The 27,692-nt window shown below is 43.5% G+C and overlaps 1 protein-coding gene across 1 annotated transcript in view; it reads left to right on the top strand.

Moving 5' to 3' along the window:
• SGCZ (sarcoglycan zeta) overlaps positions 1–27,692 on the top strand; it is an 865,974-nt gene that overhangs the window by 185,815 nt on the left and 652,467 nt on the right. The window lies entirely within an intron of this gene.

The following is a 27,692-nucleotide window of genomic DNA, read 5'->3' as shown; positions in this document are numbered from 1 at the left end:
TGTCCCTTCCTTCCCCAAACCACACCCTCCTCAGGCTTTACCCAAAAAATCTCCAGGGAAGCCTAGAGTTGCCAACCTTACCCCCTCGCATGTGTGGATTGTTTCCTCACAAGTACCAGCTACCTCCAAGAAGTAAGTTAACAAGGAGAATCTAAAGTTGGTAGAACAATGTGAAATTGCTACACAGCTGTGACTGGGATTATTCATTTATTCCACAAAGCAGACTTGAGGTGGCATACCAAGTAAAATGTAATGAGTATATAAATGCCTTAAAAGTTGTAACAATTAAGAAAGTTTTTAAAAGCAGCGTTAAAAACAGCCAGGTCGCAACCAGAGAGAGGGCCTTCTTGTTTGTGGCACCAAAACTCTGGTCCCTAAGGTTTGGGGCACCAGGTATTCTGTCCCTAAGGAGACTTGCCTGTCCCCTTCTGTTGCCATTTTCCCTCAGCAGGTAAAAACTTTTCTGTTTCATTTTGCATTCTATCAGTGATTCCTCCTTCCTGCTCAATATTTTAATTGTTGTACTTATGTTTTCATGTATTTTTAGCTCTGGTCGAAACAGTTTCAATAATGTATTTCTGTTGGTTTTAATGGCTTTTACAATCTGATTTTATTGCATATATTTATTTAATTTGGTAGCTGTCTTGGTGGCCCTTATGAGGCCAGAAAGGCAGAGCACCTTAAAACAAGATGCAAAGCACTTCACAGGCCTTAAAAACAGTTTAAAAGAACACTCCCTTAATAAAAAAAACCTGGGTAAAAGAGATCATAGAGGTAGGTGCTAGGTGATCCTCAAGGGGAAAGGCACAGAAGAGATGCCACCACAAAAAAGCCCCATCTCTGGTCAACACCTACCTCTTTTCTAAGGGAGGAAGCACAGAGAGCAGTAAAATAAAGTCAAGCAACACCATTACAAGGAACATAACATGAAGGGCAAATGTTTTTGATTTAGAATCGTGAACTGCAATAGCATGACTCAGGTTGCTGTGGTTTACAGTTGTAGGTATGAAAGCAGCTATGTACTTAATCGCAATGACCCAGTAAGGAAGAATTTCATACAAAAGTAGGCTTCTGGGCACCCATCTGAATTGGATGGGCATTTGGCTCCATTAGACTGGATGGTTCCATGTTGTTATCTGGACCTCTAGCATACAGCTTGCTGTATCTGATTAGACTTGGGACCAACCAATGGAGGAAATGTGCAAAGTCATTTCTTTGTTCTTCAAGATGCAAACTGCCAAACCCTTCCTGACTCTTACAATTTCCTCAGCATTTCCTCTTCCAAGATGTAATCAAAATGCAAACTAAATGGTATTATTGATTTAAAAATCATTATTTTAAAAATTCTTAATGTTCCACTGGAAGAGGTTGTTTACATCATTCAGTGTTTTCCTGATGTGTTTTTGATTGTGCATTTAAAACAAACAAAAAAGCTGATTTTAATTTTTCATGTATTTGTAAATATCAAGATGACAGGCTTATATGAATAAACTCATGAATACGTCATGTCAAAAGCAAATATTCCTTTACTGGATTTTACATTGTTTGACTTGCGGTTGTCAGCATATTCTACTGTGGAAACCATTCTTCTGTGACATGTTTACCAAACTAGATTGTATTGAACCTTTTCACAGATTTTCATATGTGATTATTTAAAAATGTTACTCAAAAAACTAACAGGTTCAGTTAATTGATCTGAATGTGTTTACATTTTAGGAAAAACTAACCTTTGTTAACTGTGAAATTGTGTTGATATTCAGAGCTGCATTTCCCTTCCTTACCAAGTCATTTTTCTCATTTCCGCTATGCTGCCTTAGAGTGTCTAAAATGGAAATACAGAACTTGTCTTGATATTCTGTATATTAGGATCATGATATTGTGTGATTTAGCAGCATAAGGGGGGGGGGAAACCTATGAATGTATCCCTCATCTCAGTGTTGTCTCTGGACTCTTCCATATTATTATTTTTGTCTCTTGTGTGCCCCTATTGTTTCATTTTTTCCCTTTTCCACACATGTTTTGTTCGGTCTAGTGGTCAGTTCAAAATACCCAGTTCAAAATACACTGCTGTATACCCAGTGTAAAAACCTGCAGATTTGAACTGCAGGTTTTTATGCTGGACATATGGTGATGTAGTATCAGATCGACCACTAGAGGGAGCAACATACAATGTGGAAAAGAAGAAAACCAAATAGAGACACATAAATGATTAAAATAAGGATGCAGAAGAGCTCTATGTCTGCTTTGACTGGCAGCAGCTGTTCAGGGTTCAGTCAGAAAACACTACTTATCTGAAATTAATTTATTTATTTTGTTAAACTTGTATCCTGCTGCTTTCCCTACCAAGCAGGGCTCAGGGCGGTAGCCCAGGTTCTTTACCTGGAGCTACTAGAGATTGAACCTGATATTCTGCTTTCAAAACACATGCTCTACCTCTTTGTGCCTTCTCAAATCGAAAGCAGCAGCAGATGGGAGGCAGGGAGAAGGCTGTGAGAAAACAACATACAGTGCAGCCCTAAGAAGAGCTACACCCTTCAAGCCTTCCATGGACATAAGTACAATTCTGCTTTGGATTTTAATGATAATCATTCAGGACTGTATCCAGACAGCTTTTTCTCAGTCTTGGCCAACTCAGCCCCTTATCCCTTTATTCATGCAGGTCCCATGAACTCCAGTTGAACCCTTTTGGTAGTCAAAGAAGACTCTCCCCCTGCCTTTTTACCAGTGGAACTACAGACTAGATCCACCCCACAAAATGGGCACACCTCAGTGGGTTGAGGCACATCTAGCAGCTTGCTGAACAAGCAGCTCTGTAGTTGCAATTGGTATGAACCGAACTACAGGCTGTTCATGCATGCCTGTTTGTTCCTAATGCTTAATGGAGTACTTCAGATTTAATCCATTTTGCTGTCTGCCCTTTTTGCATAATTTTTTGATATCTCACTGCTTCATCAATATCCTCGAATGATTTAAAAACATTTATTTTTCCACACAGGGTGTGTTAATAATTGTAGCTATTTGAAATTTGCTCAGCCCTCTCCAAGCAAGAATTACATTTCTTTTTGGATGTTACCATACAGCCCTGGTGGTCTTGATAAAAGGAGCATTAATACACAGAGCACTATAGGAAACTAATTGAAATCTGGTTTGTCTTCTCTGTGGTAGACTCCTCTCTTTGCATTTGTAACATTGTGGATTTATTAGATGTGGGTCAGACTATCAAAACTGTGCTGCAGTGCTCCTTTTGTACTCCTGATTGGCATGAAATGGGTTGGACCATGGAAGGGAGATGAAACAGATATAGCCAAAGAGTTCCACAATTGAACTCATGATGGCTTCCTATTGTTCCACGTTCAGTCAAATTACACACTAAAGTTCTTAACATGGTCTCTTTAACAGACTAATGAAGGAGCCACAATGGCTAATTATCATTCTTTCTACTTAGATATATCTGCTGTATTTATTATTGGCTTGGGGTGATGATCAAAGTTACCAGTACATGGGTTCAAAACATTTTAAAACAAACCCCAAATGAACCACTGTAGCAGCAAAACAAAAAAAGGGAGGATGCAGTAATTGAAAATTATCTAATTGCCTTGGGACATGCATTAGCTGCCTTATACTCAGTCAGATTGTTGCAGTGCCATCCTAAACAAAATGACACCCTTCTAAATCCCTTGAGGTCGGTGCACTTACAAGGGGGTGACTCACTGACTCTGCTTAGGATGGCAGTCTTGGTCCATTAGTATCAGTATTGTTTATTCTCAATGGCAGCCATCGTCCATGGTCTCAGGTGGATGTCTTTCATGTTGTCTAGTGCTTGATCTTTTAACTGGAAAAACCAAGGACTGAAACTTCTCCATGCAAAGTAGAGGCTCTGTCTGTGATATTTTTAGTACTTTATCATTTTGGAAGAAAGATATTCTGCAGCCATTGAAGTAGTAAGAACATAAGAGAAGCCATGTTGGATCAGGCCAATTGCCCATCCCGTCCAAAAAAACAGGTGCCATCATCAGGTCCATCAGTGGAGCCTGGACTCTAGAAGCCCTCCCACTGTTGCCCCCACCCCCATTCCCAAGCACCAAGAATACAGAGCATCACTTGCTCCAGAAAGAGAGTTCCATCTATACCTTGTGGCTAATAGCCACGGATGGGCATCTGCCCCATTTGTTTATCCAATTCCTCTTAAGCTGTCTATGCTTGTAGCTGCCATCACCTCCTGTGGCAGTGATTTCCATGTGCTAATCACTCTTTAGGTGAAGAGGTACTTCCTTTTATCCATTCTAATCCGACTGCTCAGTAATTTCACTGAGTGTCCATGTGTTCTTGTATTGTGAGAAAGGGAGAAAAGTACTTTTTTCTCTGCCTTCGCTATCCCAAGCATAATCTTGTAAACCTCTATCATGTCACCCCTCAGTCGATGTTTCTCCAAGAGTGTTAACCTTTCTTCATAGGGAAAGCATTCCAACCCTTTAATCATTCTAGTTGCCCTTTTCTGGATCTTTCCCAATGCTATAGTATCTTTTTCTGAGGTGTGGTGACCAGAATTGTACACAGTGCTCTAAATGAAGCCACACCATTGATTTATACAGGGACATTATGATACTGGCTGATTTGTTTTCAATTCCCTTCATAATAATTCCCAGTACATGGCTTTTGTACTGCAGTTACATCCTGTCTCGACATTTCCAGTGAGTTAACTACCATGACTCCAAGATCTCTCTCTTGGCCAGTTTCCGCTAGTTCGGACCCCATCAACATGTTTGCACTTGGCCACATTGAACCTCATTTGCCACATTGACACCCATTCACCCAGCCTCAGCCGATCTCTTGGGAGTGCCTTACAATCTTCCCTGGTACTCACCACCCTGAACAATTTACTGTCATCCACAAACTTAGCCACTTCACTTCTTACTTTCAATTCCAAATAATTAATGAACAAGTTAAAAAAGCATTGGATCCAGTACTGGGCCCTGCAGTACCTCACTGCTTCCCACCTTCCACTGTGAAAATTGCCCATTCATAGTCACTCTCTGTTTCCTATTAATTAGCTAGTTTTCAATTCCCTAGGGGACTTATCCTTTTACCCCATGACTATTGATCTCACTTAGGAGCCTTTGATGAGGAACTTTATCAAAAGCTTTCTGGAAGTCAAAGTAAACATTTATTGGGTCCCCTTTGTCCACATGTTTGTTAACCCCCTCAAAGAACACTAACAGGTTAGTGAGACAAGATCTTCCTTTACAGAGCCCATGCTGAGTCTTCCTCAATAGTTTTTGTTCATCAATGTGCTTACTAATTCTCTCATTAATAATTATTTCCACCTACTTACCTGGTATTGACGTCAGACTGACTGGCCTGTAATTTCTCAGATAAAGATGGTGTTTCCCGGATAAAGATGGTGCAAGACAGGCATTCCTGGGGAGGTTGCTGAACAAAATAGGTGCCACAATAGAGAAGGCCCTGCTGTGTGTGTTGATGTCATTCCACATTTGATACTACACAAATCACACCTACTTCCTGTACTCCCCCCCCCCCCAAAAAAAAAACAACAACTCCAAAGTTCATATGAGAACACTGTAACATTTATGGAATGTTATCATTTGTGTGTGAAGGTCCTTGGCACCACATTAACATGTCTAATTAACATTTTGTGATTCCATCATGTCTTATTGCTTGGCTGAGCTTGTTTGCTTTTCACACTTCTAGCTGAGAAGGCCATATGAAAAGCCCTAAAGAAATAACCTAGTGACTTTTAAAACAATCAGGAAGGGGGAAGCGTAATTACATTATCATATTTATGGGAATAAAGAAAAAGCTGTTCTGATAGTACAAACATCAGCAGGAAGAAAAGGGCCAGAATCATTGTAACAAGGGGACCATATGGGAATGTAATGACATCTTTTAAAAGGGGTCATAGATGTTACGCTTGTTGCAATGAATTACATGAAGCCATTTGGCTAGGGGATTGGGGGTGGGGTTTTTGCCAGCATCTAGAACATAAATGAGAGTTTCAAAAGGTTGAGAACGATATAGTGTATAGCTCTAGCTTTCCCTGAGCAATGAATGTTGGACAACATTTTAAAATAAAGAATTTAATGGCCTATTTTAATCCCCACATTCTCTATAGCTTTTCTCTTCTGTAGGAGTCAAAGGTTTTTGTTTGCCCTTTTTGAAGAAGTGGGAAACTAAGAACAAACGAAGAACAAACTCCATGGAATACAAATTATTTAAACCAACCAGAATGACTCAAAACAGTCTGCAGGCTTTTGTGTTTACCAGAATTTTTTCATCAAGCTAGCAGTTAAAATAGATTTTTTTTAAAGTGGATACTTCCAGTTGTGATCTTGGGATCTAGTATTCTCAGGTTTGTTTGTAAAATTACCAAACAGGCGCTTAAAAAAAAAAAAGAGAGAGAGAGAGATAATAGGCAGTCTGAATTCTGATAAGCTTGAAAACCTCCCTTTTTGGAGGGTCCCAATAAAACATATTACATGGCTTTTGTACTTGGTTATTATGTGTGTGAAACAGAAGCTGTTTGTTTGTTTGTTTTTCCAAATGGCAGCCTGCCTTTTCCCCTGACAAAGGAAAAAAAAAACTACATTTGGTTTGGCTTGCATCCATCAAACCCCTTGTGGATTTTAACTTCAGAATTTTGGGGAGAGACTTGATCAGCTACAGGAATCAGATATTCAGACTCTGTGTTAGGCAATTAGAGGTTTAAAGAAATGCTTTTCCATGAGCAGCCATTTTGGCTGAACAGGGAAATGCAAAATTGCCTGCATTTAAACGTTTCTGTCAGTTCAGACTGAGGAAGACCCAGTCTTTCTACCATGCAATCCAATCCAAAGCAAAACCCTTTAAAGTACATTTAAGTCAGTATGCTTAAGAAGGATGTACTTCTGTTTAGGATTGCACAGCTAACGTCCTCCATTCTTGTTCTTCTCCTGCCAGCCCCATAGCTAGAGGCCACAGGGGGAGGTGGCCATGGGGGACCGTGAGGGGAGGGGGCCCTTTAGATTGTGCAGGAGGCTGGTGACTGCTTCTGCTGTTCCTCCTGTGTGATTTAGAGCCCACTGATCAGCTGATTTGTGGGCCCTTTAAATGGGATGGGAAGGCAGTGGCTGTCCCTGGGTATCCCTCCTGCACAATTGGAATCATGTAGGGGGAAAGGAAAGGGGGCAGCCCTTGGATGGGGGGTGAGGGCCCCCCAAAAGCTGGAGAGGTTGGGGACCATCACTTTCTCTCCTGTGTGATTTAAAAGAACCTGCCAATAAACTTATTGGTGGCCTTTTTAAATTGTATAGGAGGGGCAGTGGTGCAATTTAAATCACACAGGAGGGGGGAGCCATGGGCCCCTGGTCAGCTATGGGCCTGTCTCCTGCTTGTCTATGTGTCCCATCACTTTGCACCATTAATTTTAGTTTAAAATTGGCCACAATTAACTTCCAGTATGGTTATTTTCATTCCTGTGTGTAGACCTCTTATTTTAGTATGGGAGGGAGGAGAACAGATCACACAGAGGTTTATTCCAATTATTACTGCATAGAACTTAAAGCTTGGAAACTTTGTTAGAACTTTTAGGGAGCATTATAGAATATTGTGCTGTGATTATCAGTTGTTTTTCAGTCAGTTAACTCTGGCTAAACAGAGAACTGGTGTAACTAAAATGTTGGATGAGGCCTGAGTGCAAATTCCTATTCTGCTCTTAAGTTCACTGAGTGACCTGAAGGCAGGCACTGTGTCTCAGCCTCACCTACATTATAGGGTTGTTGTGAGGATAAAACAGCCACATATACAATTCTAATCTCTTTTCAGTAAGGGCAGGATAGCAGCATAATGCTCCAGAACAAACCAAAGTAATTTCATCCCTAACGGGTAGTAAAAGTTCACAACATAACAAGTTATCATAAGTCTGTTTTCTCATCAGACGTTTGGACAAGTTTCTCAAGTTCTATTGCATACAGTGTAAAGTGGCAAAATCCAGTTGGAAAGTACATTGAAAGTGGATTGAAAGTGCAATATTTAGTGTGTGTGATCTAGGGCTGCCAAGCCCCCGGTCCGGGCAGGGATTCCCCCATCCGGGAGGTTCCCAACCCATCAGCCCACATTGGGCCGGTGGGGGGAACCTCCCCCAACGTTGCCGGCACAGTGATGTGACCCGAAAGTGACGTCATCATGCCGTTGTGCGGCGGCCACTCTAGGTGTTTCTGGGAAAACTCTATGGTTTTCCCAGACACTCTAGCCATTTGGAAGGGAAAACTCTGTGGTACTAGGGGACTTGGCAACCCTAGTGTAGTCGCAGCCAATATGCCATTATACATTGCTTCCCCTCCCCAAACCATACCCTGCCTGCGCTCCACCCCCAAAATCTCCAGGTATTTCTCCACCTGGAGCTGGCAACCCTAATTAGGGACCGTTGCCTTAATATGTTCAAATAGCCTGTGTTGAAATGTGGGCTCCATGGCCTAAACTGTACAGCATAGTCTTTTGCATGTTAGCTAGGTAAAAATGAAATATGATGGCATCATGCCAAAAGTAATGATTTAACCACATTATGAAGCCAGAGGGAAGGTTTTTTTTAATATTCAAATCATTTTATCCTGCATTTTGAAATTAAAAAAAAAAACCTTTGCACAAAGCAAACATCAAAATTCAAAGTACAGAAACAAGCGACAATCAAAACACAAATACTTTAGTAAAAGATGCATTATGCCAACCAGCAGCAAAATTCCCATAGATTTCAACAGCCAGAACAAAAGCCAGGGCAGCACATATCAGAAGACATCCAGCCTACCATCCCCCTAAGACAACTGAGTGGGCTTTGCCAGAAACCTAAATGGCAATGATCTAGGTATACCTCTAAGGGGCACAAACAAAAAAGTGGGAGAAAGGCAGAATATTATTAAAATGTTGTTAAATGAAAGTAGTTATTTAAGTGTTATCCGACTTTGGAGAACAAAATCATTGCCAATGTATTTAATATACAATCAATCCATCAATCAGAGAACAAAGACGGTGATCTAGAAATACTCTCAGAACCTGCACCTGGTTATCTCAACAGCATCCCAAATCCAAATTGATCATTTTGTAGAGTACGGTTATCTAAATCAAAAACTCTGTTTAACAAAACCAGTATCATTGTCTTCATAAAGAATGGAAGGTCTAGTAGTGGCAACCTAATCTCTGCATCAAATGAAGACATTAAAATTGGACACAAACCTTCATGGATGGGCAGGTTCCTAGGGAAATTCTCCTGCATTAGTTGTTCTATCAGCCAGTTGGGCTGTTCATGCTGCTGTAAGCTGCATGGTCCCCCCTCCTTTTTAAATTGCAGCTCTTGAAAATATTTAAGACTCCAGCATATTATCTGTCCTATTGCAGTTGTGGAAATAGGTCACAGTAATTTGAGAATCCTAGAGGCATCGCAGAATCAAACTGGGCTGGGTGACACCTCTCCCCATTTAATTAGCATTGACTCCCTTACAGGGGTTTAACAAATCCGTCAATGAAGAGAATTACAGAGCAATGCTTATCCCTAATTGTGGTCTAAAGGAGCCTTAATAAGAGAGAGAGAGAGAGCTAAATATACAGGTAATGACCCTAAGTCTGATTTATGTTTTAGCAAATATTCATGGTTCTGAATGTTAATGGCCTGTTAACACTTGAAGATGAAGCTCTTACAAATGATGCAAAACATCAGCAGGAAGGCAAAGGAGCAGGGGGGTGGGTGCTCATTCTTGGGCAAGGTGCAGTGCAGAAAGCAACAGAACTAGAGAGAAATGCGGAGGGAAGTAGAAATGTGGATCAGAAAGAACGCTGCTTGATCTGGAACAACTCACAAATAAACTGAGAAAGCATTTAAATATCTTCTCGGTTGACTCGCTGAGTTACGCCACCATAGTGGTGCAGCTCAGCAAGTGAACTGGGAAGGCATTTAAATTATTTCCCAGTTGGAACTCTTTCAGGGATCCCTTTCATCCCCCCCCCCCCCCACTTTCAAGTGGTTTTGTGAGACAGGATTTACCTTTGCAGAAGCTGTGTTAGTTTTTTTTATCTGCAGGGCTCCAGGCTTCCCCTTCTATACTGGCCACTCTCCAGAGGCTGATCTTAGGGATATTTTAGCTAGAAGATTAGCAATTTCACATTTGAGTTCTTTAAGAACTCTAGGGTGGATATGATCTAATCCCAGTGTTTTGTTAGTTAGCAATTTGTAAATTCAAGAACTTCCTTTGTTTTCACCACTGCTTGTTCTGAGGAAAAAGTTGAGGGGAGAGAATGCTGTAAGTCTCTTGGAGTTCCTATTGGGGAGAAAAAATCAGGTATAAACAAATACATAAATCTTAGCATCCCTCCTCACCCAGCCATTTTGTGTGAAACTCTTGCCTGATGGAAAGAGTCCTCCACAGTCTCGGCTGGAGGCCATTGACTCCAAGTCCAACTTAACAGCTGAGCTATAGATGATGTGAAAGCTGACAGCAGTGAAATTTATTTAATATGTTATAGTTGTACCACTGAAGAATACAGAGTAACAGGCCTTTTTTGAGCAGGAACACACAGGAACGCAGTTCCGGCTGGCTTGGTATCAGGAATGTGACCTAATATACAAATGAGTTCCTGCAAAATAATGGTGACATCAGGGGGTGTGGCCTAATACGCAAATACATTCCTGCTGGGTTTTTTCTACCAAAAAACTCTGCAGAGTAATATTTTAGAGCTCATGCCTGAGAAGAATTTTGAAGCCGGCTTTATGTATCAAAAATGAACACTTTTAAGTGTCAACCTAAGCAGAGTTACATCCTTCTAAAGCTTACCAGTTTTCCTTGTATGTATAAGGCCCATTGAATTCAGTAGTGGGTATCCCCAAGTAACTGCATCTAGTGGAATCCCCAGACTTTTTAAGGCTGTGGGCACCACTGGATTTCAGACACAGGTTGTTCTGACACAGCTGCAAAATGGCTGCCATGGGAGATAGGGCCATAGTACACAAAGAGAAAGACTAAATGCAAGGGACCAGAGGAGTAATTTTTTTAAAAGAATGCACTGGGCAAGAGGAGTGAGAGTGAAAATAAAATTGGCACTGTGGTGGCAGCTTCCCCTGGAATAATATTATTTTGATCAGATTTCCAGTAGCTAACCAGAATTTCTGCTGGACAGGAGACCTACCTGGCCGAGCCCACTTTCTAAAGCACTTGGTGGGCACCAGGAAAGGTAGTGGCAGGTGCCACTGGTGCCATGTTTGGAAGACCTGGTGAATAGGATTTAGCTATACACCTGTAAGGTTTTTTTTAAATGAGTTTGCTTCTGGTTATTGATCCTTTTTCAAATACATTGTCATTTTTGGTACCTTTCATCTACTTCTCTGCTTTTCAAGAAACACCTTTTGGTATATATGATTATTTTGGTATATATGATTATGATGTCAAGATTGGACATCATAAATAGATCCCTCGTAGAGGGGCACTTCCCAACGCCTTTGAAAGAGGCGTTGGTTCGCCCTCTCCTAAAAAAAAGTACAGCAGACCCGGCCGAATTGGCAAACTACCGTCCGGTGTCTAACTTACCATTTTTAGGTAAAATTATTGAGAGGGCAGTGGCGTTGCAGCTACAGAGGTTCCTAGATGACGCTTCCGTTCTTGACCCGTGCCAGTCTGGGTTCCGACCGGGCCATGGGACGGAGACAGTGCTGGTCGCCTTGGTAGATGACCTCCAGCGGCATCTGGATCGGGGCGGCGCCGCGGTACTGATGTTATTAGACCTGTCGGCGGCATTTGATACAGTCGACCACCAGTTGCTAAAGCGTCGCCTCGCCGACATAGGGGTTGGGGGGTTGGCCCTACAATGGCTTTCCTCCTTCCTCTCTGATCGGGGACAAAGGGTGGCCATTGGGGGTGAGCGATCCCAGAGGCGCACACTTGACTGTGGGGTGCCTCAGGGAGCAGTTCTCTCCCCAATGTTGTTCAACATCTATATGCGCCCCCTTGCCCAGATTGTCCGGAGGTTTGGGCTGGGTTGCCATCAATATGCGGATGACACCCAGCTCTATCTGCTAATGGATGGCCGGCCTGGCTCCGCCCCGGGGAACCTGGATCGGGCCTTACAGGCTGTGGCGACGTGGCTCAGATTGAGTGGATTGAAGTTGAATCCAGCGAAGACAGAGGTCCTTTGTGTGGGTCGTGGCGCTCGGGGAGGGGAAATAGCTCTCCCAACTTTCGATGGCACACCATTGGAACCAGCGCGCCAGGTAAAAAGTTTGGGTGTTTTACTGGAGCCTTCATTATCAATGGAGGCCCAGATAGCAGCCACTGCCAAGTCAGCATTCTTCCATCTGAAGCGGGCAAGGCAGTTAGCCCCCTTCCTGGAGCGCCGGGACCTCGCAACAGTGATCCATGCAACGGTCACCTCAAGATTGGACTACTGTAATGCCCTCTACTTGGGGCTACCTCTGTGCCGGACTCGGAAGCTACAGCTGGTGCAGAACGCGTCGGCCAGGCTACTGTTAGGGCTCTCGAAATGGGAGCACATACGGCCGGGGCTGCGCGGACTGCACTGGCTACCAATTATCTACCGAGTCCAGTACAAAGTGTTGGTTATCACCTTTAAAGCCCTATATGGCCGAGGACCAGCCTACCTAAGGGACCGTCTCTCCCCATATGAACCCCAGAGGGCACTGAGGTCAGTGGGTAAAAACAAAATGACCATCCCTGGGCCGAGAGAGGTCAAACTCCAACATACTAGAGTACGGGCCTTTTCAGCGGCTGCACCGGCATTGTGGAACCAGCTTCCGGAGGAGGTGCGGGCCCTGCGGGACCTCGGCCAGTTCCGCAGGGCCTGCAAGACCGCCCTTTTTAGGCAAGCTTATAACGACACTGACTGCTGAGTTGCCTGGTGTAAGAACCGCCATCTATAAGACTACCTAAACTGGCAGAACCAGCGCCATAACAGCTCAATCGCTGCCAGATACACTCATATATATCTAGGCTAACGGAAATCATGTATTTTAACTTAACTGACTGGTTTTTATGCTTAATTTTAATTGTTAAATTTAAAGTTTTATCATTTATGTTAATGTCTAAGTTGTTGTTAGCCGCCCTGAGCCGCCTAGGCGGGGAGGGCGGGATAGAAATAAAAGTTATTATTATTATTATTATTTTATGCTCTGTTCCAATTACTGTCAGCTCTATTAATCTTTCCATTGTATGCTTAACTTTCCTATACTGGCAGTGAGCTCCATGTTCCAGCTTGTTTCGTCCCCCCCCCCCCCCCGCCAATATTTATTTTAACCTGCATCATACTGCCACAACAATAGCAGTAGTCCTTCAAGAGTACAGAAATACAAAAATATAAATATAATAAAGTGAATGAACTAAACAGAAAACAAACAAATTCCAAAGTAATTGAGAGTACTTGCAGAATTTACAATTGCTGAGTCTTTTCCGAACAAATTTAAGCTTCTATAAGTGTTTTTTCTATAAGTGTTTTCTGTAAGTTTTTTCTTGAGTAACCATCACCACATTTGTTTTCATTGTTAAGTACTTTCAGCTTTTAAAGTTCTTCTATTAAGGAACTATGGCACTTAAGCAGAGTTCCACCGGCTGTTTGGGTACATATTTATGAGAGATTGCATAACAAGTGCAGGCAATTGTTTGGAGTTCTGCTGATTACTGTTTCTGTAATCATCAGAGTGCTTTATTTCTCAATATTCTCCTGCAGAAAGACTAATTATTCATTCACTGATGTCCTCCTACTTTCAGATTCTTTTTTTTTTTTTAAATATTCAGTATCGAGATGTCCAGGCTTTCTGGGAAACGAATGCAGTAGCAATGTCTATAAATAAATCATGAATTATTCTCCCAGCTGCATAGAAACATGGACTATCAAATTATTCTAATTGAAAAACACACACACACACTTTGGAACTCCATATGGCATCTTCAATACCATACATTGATTTAGGATTGCAAAGCCCCTATTAGAATCCTCAGTACTTCTGGTCATATTTGCCCTTCAACTCTTGCTACCCTTGCTTTCCTCCATTGGATTCCAATAAAATTCTTATATCTTGGTCTCACTCGAGCCATATGGCCTCTAGCATATGTTCTGATGTGCTCTTTTCTGCTGCTTCTTTCATTCTCTCTGCCCTCTCTGTCATCAATGACTCTTCATCCTAACTTTTACCATTATTATAGGTTGGTTTGCTCCTGTTCATGTATACTTCTTCATTGTCCTCCAGGCATTATGCAGACCTCATTATTTTCTGGAGAAGCCTCTTATCCAGACCCAAGAGACCCTGTTTGATTTTCTTAGTTCAAGATTTCATATATAGAATGTTATCAGCTTTGTGATTATATTTTTCATGCTTCTTCTTCATCTAACAATGAACATTTAAGGGCCTGTTCACATAGTCCTTATGCCCTCATGAGGATTCAGAGTCTTGTCAATTAGATGTGTTCTGGAACTTCTGTGCTCAGGAGTTACTTTCCGGGACCCAGGGACCTGATTCAGATTGGAGCCATGTCAAATGGGGAGAAGAGGTTTAAGCCTTCTGTTTGCACCATTTCTTTGACCTGAAATAACCCTGGAAGAGCTGATATCTGCCCTGCTGGGAAATTGACTTTTACTGATGGCCTACATGTAAATTTTATCAGTGGTGCAAAGAGCAGCTCCTCAGACCCTAATAGCTAAGGGAAATGGAGCAGAGGTTATCCCCCTCTCCCTGTGGGCTATGGTTCAGTCCAGATCAGATCTGCACATGCCTGATAATTTCCAAGCATGAAAATGAGAGAACACATGTCTCAACAAAGCACTTGAGAAATAAGAATTCTTTAATGTGGAATTTACTTTCATGAGGTAGCCTTTACTGGCAGAGCATACTGGCAGGGAATGCTAGTCCCTAAAGCAAAACAATTCCAGCATTCTAAATGCTGGACCAGATATTTTGTTTATTGATACTCCACCTTTCTCCTAATAGGGACCCAAGGTGAGGCAGGCAAGGCTGAGAGTTTGTGACTGGCCCAAGGCCACTCAGCAAGCTTTCATGGCAGAGGAGGGATTCAAACCTGGGTCTGCTAGATCCTAGGTCTGACACTCTAGCCACTACACCATGCTGGTTTTCCAGATGATCCAGTGTTTTTATTTTGTAGGCATTCTCCATCTTCAGAAAGCTAGTACCAGTACCCTACATGCAAGTGAAATTCATAATCCAGGTACTTGGATAGCCAGTCACCCCACTATGTCCTTGTCTCCCATTAAAAAAAACACACACACCAAAAGTACAGGGACAGGCACTTGCCTTAATAGAACAGCAGGACTCATAATCATCTTTAATTTAGTAATTGTGGAAAGGAGTTTAGATACACGCCATGAATGCAGAGCAAAAAATGGATTTCTCACTATAATTACTATGTGGATGAGAGTTGTAGTGAGACTAATATGGGCCTGTCAGAGGAGACATGAAAATACTGCTTTTGTGGAACTGTTGTTTTAGGAAATTTCCAGAACACCTTTTGACTATGCCTTTGAACTGTTACCAAAGTTTCCCATAATTTGTGTTTACTTTTTAGGGATGGGTATGAACCAGCTCACAAACTAAAGTTCATGATGAATTTTGGCCAGTGGGTGGTTTGCAAACTGAAGCTCATGGCAGGTCAACCGGCACAAATTTCCCACAGACTTTCTAGTGGTTTCTGGTGGTTTGTGAATGAAAACATTTTCAGACAGACTGTTGCTGTTCAATCAAAATGTTTGCTAAACTTTAAAGTGGGTGGCAAGGTGAATGCATTTGTTGTGTATAGGTTCCAGGGGGGGGGGGGGGTCCATTCTATACACTTTTTAACCTGTGTGTGATATTTACCCCCAAAACACTTTCCTGGGGGCATCTTCTTGGGGGGGGGGCTAACTAAGTCCAATTTGCACATGTAGTGCAAATAACTAAGTCCAATTTGGAGGGCATGTAGAGGAGCATCATAAGGAGGTCCCCTGTGAGTTTGATGACTCCTAATTTGCACAAGGTCCATTCTACATACTCCAAACCTGTCATTTCCCCAGAAAACACTTCCCTGGGGACACCTTATTTGGGGGCCTCGTAAATCCAGTCCTCATCAAACTTGGAGAGCAGGTAGAGAAGAATCAGATGGAAATCCCCTACAAGTTTGGCATCTCTAGCATACCAGAGGATGTTCTACCACTGAACTGGCTTGTTTGATGCCTAAAATTTTGTGATGGTTTGTGGTTCATGAACCAGGCATGCCACAAGCCATGAGCTGGACTGAAATGAACAGCATTTTTCTGTTTCATGCCCATCCCTATTGATTTTTTTTTTTAAATGAAATCTTACGGCTACCAAATCTTTCATGGATGATTTCCTTACACTGGGGCTGAACTGAATGTTTGAAGGTACCTATTTGGAGAGAGGGTCCTCAATTTCTCACCAATTTGTAGTGTTCTCTGTTCTCCCTTGCCTCCGTGGCAACTTTCAGTCCCAACTGTGCTGGAAGACACTGTTCACATTCTTCATTGGATACCATTAAGCTGTGAAAAAGCAATATTGCCACCATGTGAACTCTCACTGTCTTCGTTACAATGGTGGGTTTTAGAGTAGCTGAACCAAACCAATAGGCTTCTATACTTGACTTGTAAAGGGGTATGAAGTGCATTGATTGAGCTGAACCACTGATCGTTAATGAGATGAATTATGCTTAAAACAGCAATCTAGAAACAGACCCTTTCCACACTCTTTTGTTACTTCATGGTTACTTTAGTGCTGTTCTGCACTAAAACCAAATCCAACCTTCTTTTTATTCTGTTATTTTTCTCATACTGAATTACGTTATGTCCCTTCATTGGTCAGCTCGGTTCAGCCCGCTGTTGCCCTGGGTTATTTTGGATGCTGTTTTGCCATGGACTTCATCACCTTGGTTTTCTGGATGCTCTTTTGCTTAATCATCTCAAATCTAACGTTGAAAAACCCAGTGTGAATCATAAATGCAGAAAGGGCCATAGAAATAAAAATCCACTAGAAATCCAAATCTGGAAGGATAGAAAGTGAACTTGGCAAGTAGATGCTTAGAGGCTTATCAGTGCTTTAGTATGTATTATGACTCTAATGCGCACTAGCGTTTACTCTGGCGTAGCACCCCATTTACCTCCGGATCTTTTCCTGGTTTTCGCACCTGTTGCTCCGGCGCTGCGTCTTGCTCCGGTGCTGCAGGGGTTTCACGCCGGAGTATCTAGATCCACCTCCTTCCAGAGTTTTTGAAAACCTCCGGATCCACACCGGATCCACTCTGCGGAGTTTGCTGTGGGAAATCCATCCACGCCGGATCGACTGCTTTGTGGGCGTCACCCTCTCCCTTTCCGTCCTCCCACCCCATCCACCCCCTTGGCCAATCATCAGCCGTTCGCGGCGCTTCCCAAAAGTGCCCGCAGGGCCATTTTTTTTTTAAACTTCATCTTTCTTGCGTAATAGCGATATTTCGAAATTAACAAATAGAAAAAAAACCCTCCTGGAATAGCCTCAATTGCCACTTCAATTGGTTTCGTTAGAATTTTTTTATTATTATTATTGACTTTAGTTGCGTTATTTCGCTGTTGCGTTATCTCGCAACTACATTATACATTGTTGGGGGGGGGGGGGGAAATCTAGTGCCGGCACGGGCCAAAGCGTTCATGTGTGTGTGTTTTAAAAAGGCAATGCCTCCCTCAGCTGTGCCACCAGGATTTCTGGACCTGCACAAAATCGCCATGTATAAAATGGGAAGTTGGAGTCCTGAATTCTTCTCCCTGGCTACATTCCGCTCGGTTAGAAAATAGACGCGAGCTCGCTCTTCACACGCGCCACAGAAGGGGAAGGAGAGAATGGGGCGGGAGGGGGGGAGCTCTGGCAGCAGGAATCAGGTCCCCGTTGCAAGCGCCAGCCGGGGAGGGGAAAGAGCGCGGAGGAAATCCCAGCTTCGCCACCCGGGAGGGAGCGAGGCTGGGAAAGGAAGAAGCTGCCACACGCACACACACACAAACCCCTCGATTTCTCTCTCTTCGTTATTGCGATATTTCACAACTTCAGAATTTGGGGGGGGAATCTAGTGCTAGGATTCTCCACTGTGAATGCTTCTGTTAATACATAAAGGGCTGTGGAGGATACTACAGCTGCAGCCAATCCATAAGCAGCAGCAGCACACGTGATGCGGTTCGTCCACGAAAAGAAGGGGAGGGAACAGCTGTGGCTGCTCGATGTTACGTTATTACGCAACCAGACTTGCGCTTAAAAAAAAAATGATTGACAGGGCATCGAACTCAAGTCGATGCCAGTGGGAAAACGATTTGAGACGGGGCTTCATGGAAAGCGACTCTGCAAATGAGTCCATGTGCGAAAACGAGGAAAATGAGCCGGACATAATTGCGCCGTGGAATAAGGGGAGCAAACGCTAAGTGCGAAAACGACCTAAGTAAGATTTGAAAGGTCAGTCGTTATTTCAGTTGAAAGACGGGCAAGTATTCCCACTGAGTCCTAATGAGTTTGGGATTTACTTACTTACTTACTTTATAGTCTGCCTTTCTTGCTGAGCCTCAAGGTGGACCTTGAGGGAATGAAACCAACATAGAAGTATAGATAATTATGAGTTAGAATTGCATTTGTGTGATAACTAGCTAGTTAGTTGCCCCCATTATATCCAAATTAAACATTTGCCGGCTTCTTTTAATGCTTTCCCCTACCTTGGCCAATTACTGAAGCAAAAAAAAATCTAAAAACGAAACCCCAACAAAGTGTGAAAATTGACATCTTCGAATGATAATGGCAAACTTTCTGCTGGTTTCAAAGAACCCTGGATTTGATCCAGTGGATAATTAGAGAATCTTTAAAAAACAAAAAATGGGATGTGGCAATTATTTTCAAGAGTATTTTCATATTATGAATATCTGTATCAACAGAGTAAAATTCAACATTAGGTAGAACACCCATTTGCAGACCTCAGGCAGTGGATTTTGGGGGAGGCATCAAGCTTCATCATTTGCCTTCACCCCATCCTGCCCTAATCTCACTACCACTGTACGATAGCCAGGAACCAGAGGAGCTAATGCTCCTTGGTTCCTGTCCTCCAAGCCTATATGTGGCAATCCACGCAGGCCTTCTAGACAAAGCTTCCCAGATAGCTATGAGATTCTTCTTCGCATTAGAATTAAGCCCTCACTTTAGTTGTCCTGGCATCATAGTTTGGAGGAGTGAAGTGATCTTTGATACCTGGAAATCAGTGATCCCTGGAGTTCTCCAGCCACCACCGTGAGGTTGACAACACTAATCCTCAAGCCACAAAACGCCTGGTCCCGCTAGTGTCTTCCCAAGAATGTCTTCCTTCCTGCTGGGCTTATTACCAGTTTCAGAGCCCAAGTGGTAAAAAATATAAATAAATAAATGGCCTGATGCGCATTTGTAAATGAGACTCACTTAGCGGATGAAGAGTTAAACAAGACCTTGCTGCCTTCTGAATCTCCAGTCCATGGAAAATCTCATCCACTTCCACATTAGCCTTATAAGAGGATAATGGGTTCATTACATGTTTCTCCCATAGCATACCAATCTGCTCACCTGAATACTTGCTGTTTTAATGCACATTATTCCTACAATGCACACCCTCCAGCAATACTTCCTCTGATCTTGTTCTCTGTAGCCATTGTACAAAATCAGTACCAATTTTATTTTGTTAAAAGAGTGGGTTTGGGCTTTTTTTTTTTTTTGCAAAAAATGCCCCACTGGTTGAAATATAACAACATAACAGTTGTTCAATTAAAAACCTAATTAAATGATAAAAGAAAATACAGCTTCTGTGTACGAGAAGAATAGATTCATAACCCACGTTCACAGGATGGAATAGCTGCACAGCTTCAGAACAGGATCAGCCATTATACACACCATGGGGATGCCATGATCTATCTCTCAAAATATCTACAGCAGTCACTGCCACTTTTCAAATGCTCAGTGTTGTGCAAGAACAAAAAAAGACATATTTAAAATTACAGAACAAGCTAAACAGGTAAACAGAGAACACACAACGACAGCTGCTGGGGAACTCTAACAATAATGGCCTCCCTTTGGTGAGCTTTCCCATCTGGGTCTCCTCGCCATTAAAAAACAGAGTGCTTTTTCCCTGCCATTGCCTCTGATAGCTGATCGTGTGGGAAGGAGAAGCTCACAATGTACCATGCGTGAAACATTATTAAACGTTATGAGGGAGAAGAGGAGACCTCACAGCAGAGACACTGTTTTTAGCAGCATCCCAATGGGAGCCATCGCGTCTCTGCCTGCTCTTAGATACTTGTATTTGAAGATTATTGAATATATGTAAAACTGGCAGCCAAAGCCCAAAGCAATGGAGTAAACCACTTTTTTTTTTGTAAGAATGTATTTGTGGGAAGAGATTCAGGTGCTTGGGATGGGGTTAAGGTTGCCAAGTCCCCCGTGGCCTCTGGCAGGGGAATTTTTTCATGTATGCATAGCAATGACATCACTCATGATATCATCGTGCTGGCAATGCCACACGCTGGATGCTCTATATAGTTTTCCCGGAAGCTCCTAGAGCGGCTGGCATGCGATGTCACAGTGATATCAAGAGGGATCCCTCTGCCGGCCCATGGTGGGCTGGGGACCTCCAAACCGGGAGAGCCCTTGCTCCTCCTGGGAGCTTGGCAGCCCTAGATGAGGTGAGTGCAGCCAGGGCTTTTTTTTTTTTTGAACAGGAACTCCTCTTATTACAAGGCCTACTGTGAGCTCTTGGAGGATTGGCTGCATCAGGAGTGTGTGGCCTCATATGCAAAGGAGCTCCTGCTACAAAAAAGCCCTGGGTGCAGCCCAGGGCCTTTGTTTTGTAGAAAAAGCCCAGCTGGAACTCTTCTGCATTTTAGGCCACACCCCCTGACATTACAATTGTTTCACACCCCCAACACCAAGGCAGTAGGAACTGTGCTCCTGTGCGTTCCTGCTCAAAAAAAGCCCTGGTGCAGCCATAGCAAAGCGATGTGAGATTGTGCATGTTCCAAATATTTGCCAACTGGGCCCAAGCATCCTCATGAACTAACATTGTGGGGCTTATGCACTTGAGCCCCCAGACCCCACAAAACCTGAAAACAGAAAAGTGGGTGGATCACGCATTTGGCATATCAGCCTGAGCCGCCCACATTGTGTCTGAAAGGCTAAAAGGGTGCAGACATCTTACACTCTTATTCTCGCTTCCTTTTGCTGACACATGTATTCTTGATAAATTGCTTGCTGTATTGAATCTTGGAGGCTATGAAGACATAACCTCATGCTTTTGAACAAATAGCTTCCTGTTTCATTAACTGCCTGATTAGCATCAGCTAGAGATGTATAAATAAAATGAGGACTTGCAGAGAGCAAGCAAGCTTTCCTCACTTCCTCAATACACGTGTCGAGAGTCTTCATTCCTACACTAACAGAGTCAGGCAGGCAAAATAATGTAGTTTGAGCAAAGAAACAAACTGCATAGCTTTGGGCCTCATCCTACCCAAACTGGAACAAAACACTGAGTTCGAAGGATATTTACTTGGAAGTGAGCTCTGTTGCTCTGAGTGGGAGCAATTCCCAGTTTAGAATGGATAGGGATTGCAGTTGTGAGAGAGTCAGCTTGTGCAGGACAGAGATACAAAAATACAAAATATTGTGCACAAACAAACACTCTTGACTGGTGCATACAAAGTTCTATTATCATGAAATGAACAGCCTACAAATAGTGGGCATACATTCATACAGTATAAATAGAAAACAAACAACTAGGGTTGCCAAGTCCAATTAAAGAAAAATCTGGGGACTTTGGGGGTGGAGCCAGGAGACTTTGGGGGTGGAGCCAGGAGACATTGGGGGTAGAGCCAAGAACAAGGATGTGACAAGCATAATTGAACTCCAAGGGAGTTCTGGCCATCACATTTAAAGGGACAGCACACCTTTTAAAATTCCTTTCTTCCATAGGAAATAATGAAGTATAGGGGCACCATCTTTTGGGGCTCATAGAATTGGACCCTCTGGTCCAATCGTTTTGAAACTTGGGGGGTATTTTGGGGAGAGGCACTAGATGTTATACTAAAAATTTGGTGCCTCTACCTCAAAAAATAGCCCCCCCAGAGCCCCCAATACCAACGGATGGATTCCCTATTATTCCCTATGGGAATTGTTCTCCATAGGGAATAATAGAATGCCCAGTTGACATTTCCCTCCCCCCCACGCTTTCTAAAAGGGGGGAGGGCCTCCAAACCAGGGAATCCCCTGCCCCCTCCCTCACACACACACACACACACACTTACCAGATCTTCTTCCGGAGAACTCTTGCTGTGAAAGTGAAAGCAAAAGAAAGGGCGGGGCTGTTCTCCCAAGCCCTTCCTGCTCCCGGCCCAGCCTTAAAGCGGCAGACATTTTACAAACGGCTCAGGAGCTCTATAATGAAGCCTACAGGTATGTTCTCCCCCCCCCTCCACCCCCCACCCCCCGCTTCCCACTTCTTGAAGACCGGGAGATGAGGCTGCAAACCCAGGGGACTCCCGCCAGAGCGGGAGGGTTGGGAAGCCTACAAACAACAGTCTCAAAACAATATTCCAAGGAGGACCCCACACAGTCACTGAGTTTTCCAAACTGAGTACTAAGACTCAATAATAAAGTTCCACAGGAGTCCCTCCGTTGCTTGTTGACTTCTGAAGGACAAATTCTAGCCTTCACGCAAACCCCGGCTTTGATTGCGTTCCGCTGCTCCTGCAGCTTCCTCGTAAGTCAACTGAAACCTCCAGCCAAGTTCTTTCTCAAACGCCCATTTTGGTATCTTAATTTGCAGCTTGATACCAAAATGGGCGTTTGAGAAAGAACTTGGCTGGAGGTTTCAGTTGACTTACGAGGAAGCTGCAGGAGCAGCGGAACGCAATCAAAGCCGGGGTTTGCGTGAAGGCTAGAATTTGTCGTTCAGAAGTCAACAAGCAACGGAGGGACTCCTGTGGAACTTTATTATTGAGTCTTAGTACTCAGTTTGGAAAACTCAGTGACTGTGTGGGGTCCTCCTTGGAATATTGTTTTGAGACTGTTTGTTTTCTATTTATACTGTATGAATGTATGCCCACTGTTTGTAGGCTGTTCATTTCATGATAATAGAACTTTGTATGCACCAGTCAAGAGTGTTTGTTTGTGTACAATATTTTGTATTTTTGTATTTTATATATTGTGCTGCCACTGTTCTTTTGCATTGTGCAGGACAGAGGGCTGAGATCTGAAGAATGTCAAAACTACCAATTAACAGTATAAGAATTTTACAAAAGCACCCTCCATAAGCAAGTACAAAGCAAAAGTAATTACAAAGCAAACTGTGATTTTCCAGGCAGAGGGACCAGAAGTCAGAGGCTGATCCTGATAGACAGGTATAACTGGAATGTACATATGATGTGCAGCATCTACATTCTAAGAGTGCATCATGAACCCTTAGGGCTGTCCATCTCTAAGTGTCATCTGGAGATCTCCAGCTATTAAAAATGATCTGGAGATAATCAAGATCAGATGGTGATCAAGATCAGTTCCCCTGGAAAAAATGGCTGCTTTGAAGGGTGGACTCTATCACATTATACCCTTCCCAAACCCCACCCTTCAGGCTCCACCCCCCAAATCTCCAGGCATTTCCAAACTCAGAGCTGGCAACTCTATGGGCGTTTTTGCACTGACCTTCTAGTGGCGCGACCACCCTCTTCACACCGGAGGATCTGCCCGGATTTCGCACAAGAAGCGCCGGCGCACCCAAAAGAGCCGGCGACTTCCGTCGCGAAACCCGCTCAAACGTTTTCCTGCTTCTTGGCGGTTTCCGTTTGAGCGGGTTTCGCGACGGAAGTTGCCGGCTCTTTTGGGTGCGCCGGCGCTTCTTGTGCGAAATCCGGGCAGATCCTCCGGTGTGAAGAGGGTGGTCGCGCCACTAGAAGGTCAGTGCGAAAACGCCCTATGAATCCTCCCAGAGTAATGCAGAACTCTGAATATATGATAAATGCAAAAGTTTGTTGGCATAATCTTGTGATGAAAGTAATAAGAATCAAGCTGTTGAGAAATAAATCTTTTTTATATCAGGGAGGAACTCTAGGCCTTGAACCCAGAAACAAGGATTGCTCCCCAAGGACGGAATAAAGAGTCAGACACAGAGTATTGGTATAAAATTGGGCCACTTTATTCAATATTCTAATAAACAGCAAGGATACCCCACCAGCGGCCTGGCCAGGGCTAGGGGTCACCGCGACTGCTCCACTGCCATTAACGGGCGAGAGACCCAGCCCCCCAGCCAGAGCTGAGTGTTACTCAGCTCCCTCCAGGCAGGCCCAGCAGGGAGGCACGCACCAGAGGGCCCAAACCCAGACGCACATCTCGCCAGAAAGGCAGCCTCTAGCCGAGCCTCCCGGACTGTCTGCATTCTCCAAACCCGGGTCTTCAAACCCGAAGGCTGATCATGCCAGACCCCAAATTCCCCAAAAGGGGGATGCTTCACAGTCCTCCCCTAGCCTCATAGTGCCCTAAACCCCAAAAACCTGCCACTAAAGTGACCGCCTATTTAACAGTGCCTCCAGATAGCCAAATCCTCAATCCACTGCATTGCTATGTAGGGTAGGCAAAAAACGCACCCCAGCCACTGCCAATCAGCCAAGGTGTAAAATATTCCTACCCGGCTCCTCCAAGGAGGCAACCAGCAAATTGCCCACATAACATGCAGGGCGGGCGGGAGGGCCAATCGTCTGCCAAGACGAAGGAGCCAACGAGGGGCTGTTAGACTGTCAGATCCCGCCTTTTTCTCTGCATGCCGAAACGGGCGCCCCCTGACTCTTCCCATCCAGGGAAGCAAACTCTGCTCATGCTACACTGCAGTCTGCAAGCATAAGAATCGGAGGTTGGGGCCCAGTTTAGAGAGGTTAGGACAAATATCTGTCATCTCTTCTGTTTCTCATATTGATACTGCATTTTTATTTGTCAGGTGTTTTGTTCCACTTCCAATTAGTCTGCTGTGAATTCTTGCAAGCACTGTGTGACTGTACACACAACGTTCACTTCAGTACACGTATTTATGTTTCTATATGCATTTCTATATGTATTGCAATCCATAGTTTCATAATTATCTAAGTGTGCATCTAATATGTCCCTTCCCTGTCCCCTTGAAACCTGGGACATATTAAGATAGAAAGATAGATGAAAGGAATATGGTATGCAGCACTGTTCTGAAACATGGATAACTCAGAACAGAATGGCATATTTGGGGAGAATTCTTACGAGGAAAGAATTCAAAGGCAGCTCAGGATTCAAAGCACAGTAGGAAACAGTGTCATGCAAGATCAATTCCTGCAATAGGCAAACGGTATGATGATGCCTCTAGATTGCAAATATCGGAAGTCGGGCCTTTCTTTACCAGCCTCTGATATTTTAGCCTCCACTTGCAACTCCAGGTAGCCAATCTTCAGGTAGGGCCTGGAGGTATACTGGAATTACAACTGATTTCCAGACTAGAGGGATTATTCCTCTGGAAGGCAGACCCATTGAGCTCCCTCCCCTCTGTAAACGTCCATCTCCCTGGCACTGCCCCCAAATCTCCAGGATTTTCCAGCTGGAGATGGCAACCCTGTTTGCAATTCAAATATTAAATGCCAAAATACACATACTGTGTAACACGAGTCACGTGTGTCCAACTCAACTTGTGGTTACATGTATGTTCGGGGGTGGGGGGGGGTGGACTCAGCTTCAAAGTGTTCCATTGCTCTGTTCAGTGGAGGAACACATGGGAGGAAGAGGAGGGACTTCAGGCTTCTCTCCCATGCCATTTTCATTAGCAGAAAGGGATGGCTCCACACCGTACAGAGTAACGGACCAGGGGTCATTTCATAGAAAAAGACATGCCAGAGCTCATTAGCACAACTCATTTGTATATGCCACAAACCCCTGACATCACCAGAACTAAATTATATCAGCTCATCATCTACCTTAAAATGCTTCTTGAATTATAATTGTCATAATAAAACCTCACTCCCATCATATTTTTGAAATTACTTTCTCCTGTGTGACCACAGTGGCCTGATGAAGATTTCCATTGTCTGCTTTATATGTTTTGGTTATTTTCCCATTTTTTTGAGGGAAAAAATATTAGAAAGTTTGTCAGATCTTAGCGTTCAGCCAAATTCTCACAGGGGAGTTGAACAATGGAGCTCAGAAGCAAGGTATTTTGAGGAGAAGAAAGGAAAAGCACAATAAAATTTAGAGGTTCTGGAGCTCCATTCTTGTGAGCTCCTGCCCAAAATGGGGCCTGACTTTGAAAATGACTTCCCCCAATCAAATGCATGACTTCAAGTCAGATTCATGTTGCATGTATTGTGTATTGTGGCCCCCAAAGCCTTGGAGCTGATTCAGTTGCAGCCGCATAAGGCTCCATCCCCATATTTGCCAATCCGTAAGTTTCATCGACTGTAAGTCAGAGGGGGGAGCCATAAGCCCAGACTGCTTCACAAACAGGAAGCAGAAGTTTCCAAAAACCCATTTGTAAAGTGACAGCTGAATAGGAATATTGAATTAAAAATTGGGAATTAAAGATCTTTCAAGTCCTAAGGACTCTGTCCTCAGCAGTTGCTTAATGTAGCTTAAATTGCATAATGGAAAACCATCCATCTTTTGGGTAATAACCCCCCACACACACACACACACAAGTGTGTGTTTGTCTTGATAATGTTTATTGCAGAGTTTGTATGATTTTGGAGTTCCACATTCGCTTAAATATTAATGCCAGCATCTGTTCGCCTCCATGCTACAACAGTTATCCTCGGCACGGAAGGAAGGTTAAACTCTTTCTTCTTGTCATTGCAAAACATTTCTTGTTTCACTGCTCCGTTCCCCAAAGAATCAACAGTGGGCTAAAGGGCATTGAGCTGATGTTGGTGGAAAGCCGGGAAAAGGAAGAATGAAGTGGGAAGAAAGGACAAGGACTGGAGAAAACAGCTAGAGCCAAAGGGAAGTGTGAAGCATAAAGGGGAGGGGAGGAATAAAGCAAGACTGCTGAGGATCTTGTGCAACAAGAAAACAGCCAATTTTTTCAGCACTGTAACAAGAAATAGCTGGATTACTCAGGTGTAAGTGCTACTGAATCCTGTGCAAGGGTTGCCAAAATCATGAAGGGGAAACACCTTGTCCTTCTAATGGAGGTTTAATGTGTGGAAATAGGCAGGTGAAGCTTCTCATGGCATGAAGTGAAATAACCTCACCTGGTAAATAACATCCCATTAAGTCTTTGTTAAGGGACCAGGCATTTCCCCCCAGGTTCTTGGTCACCCTAATCCTATTGGGTTTGCTCTCATATAAATGGACATGGGACTGCAACATAAGGCAATCCTATACACTGCGAACACTGGGGGATTTCCTAATGAATGACAATTAGAAAACCAAGCTATAAGAAAACTGGTAGCAAGGGGGGGGGGGGGGAATTAGATTTTCCTCTCCTTGTTTTCTCTCCAATAGGGAGTTAAAATGACTTACAAAGAAGCAGAAATGTGTAATTTAGACCAATGAAAAAAATAAACAGTGGCTCTGGATCAAATAGACTGACTCTGTCAGGGTCAGAGGCTGTGAGCCAGCGGCTAAAGGTGGGAACCTTTTCACTCTTACTTCTCTGCTGAGGCCAAAGGTTAGTGCCTCTGGCAATACC

The sequence above is a fragment of the Heteronotia binoei genome, chromosome 9, assembly GCF_032191835.1.
Source record: "Heteronotia binoei isolate CCM8104 ecotype False Entrance Well chromosome 9, APGP_CSIRO_Hbin_v1, whole genome shotgun sequence".
In the NCBI taxonomy this organism is placed as follows: Eukaryota; Metazoa; Chordata; class Lepidosauria; order Squamata; family Gekkonidae; genus Heteronotia; species Heteronotia binoei.
This window is presented reverse-complemented; position numbering and strand designations above follow the sequence as displayed.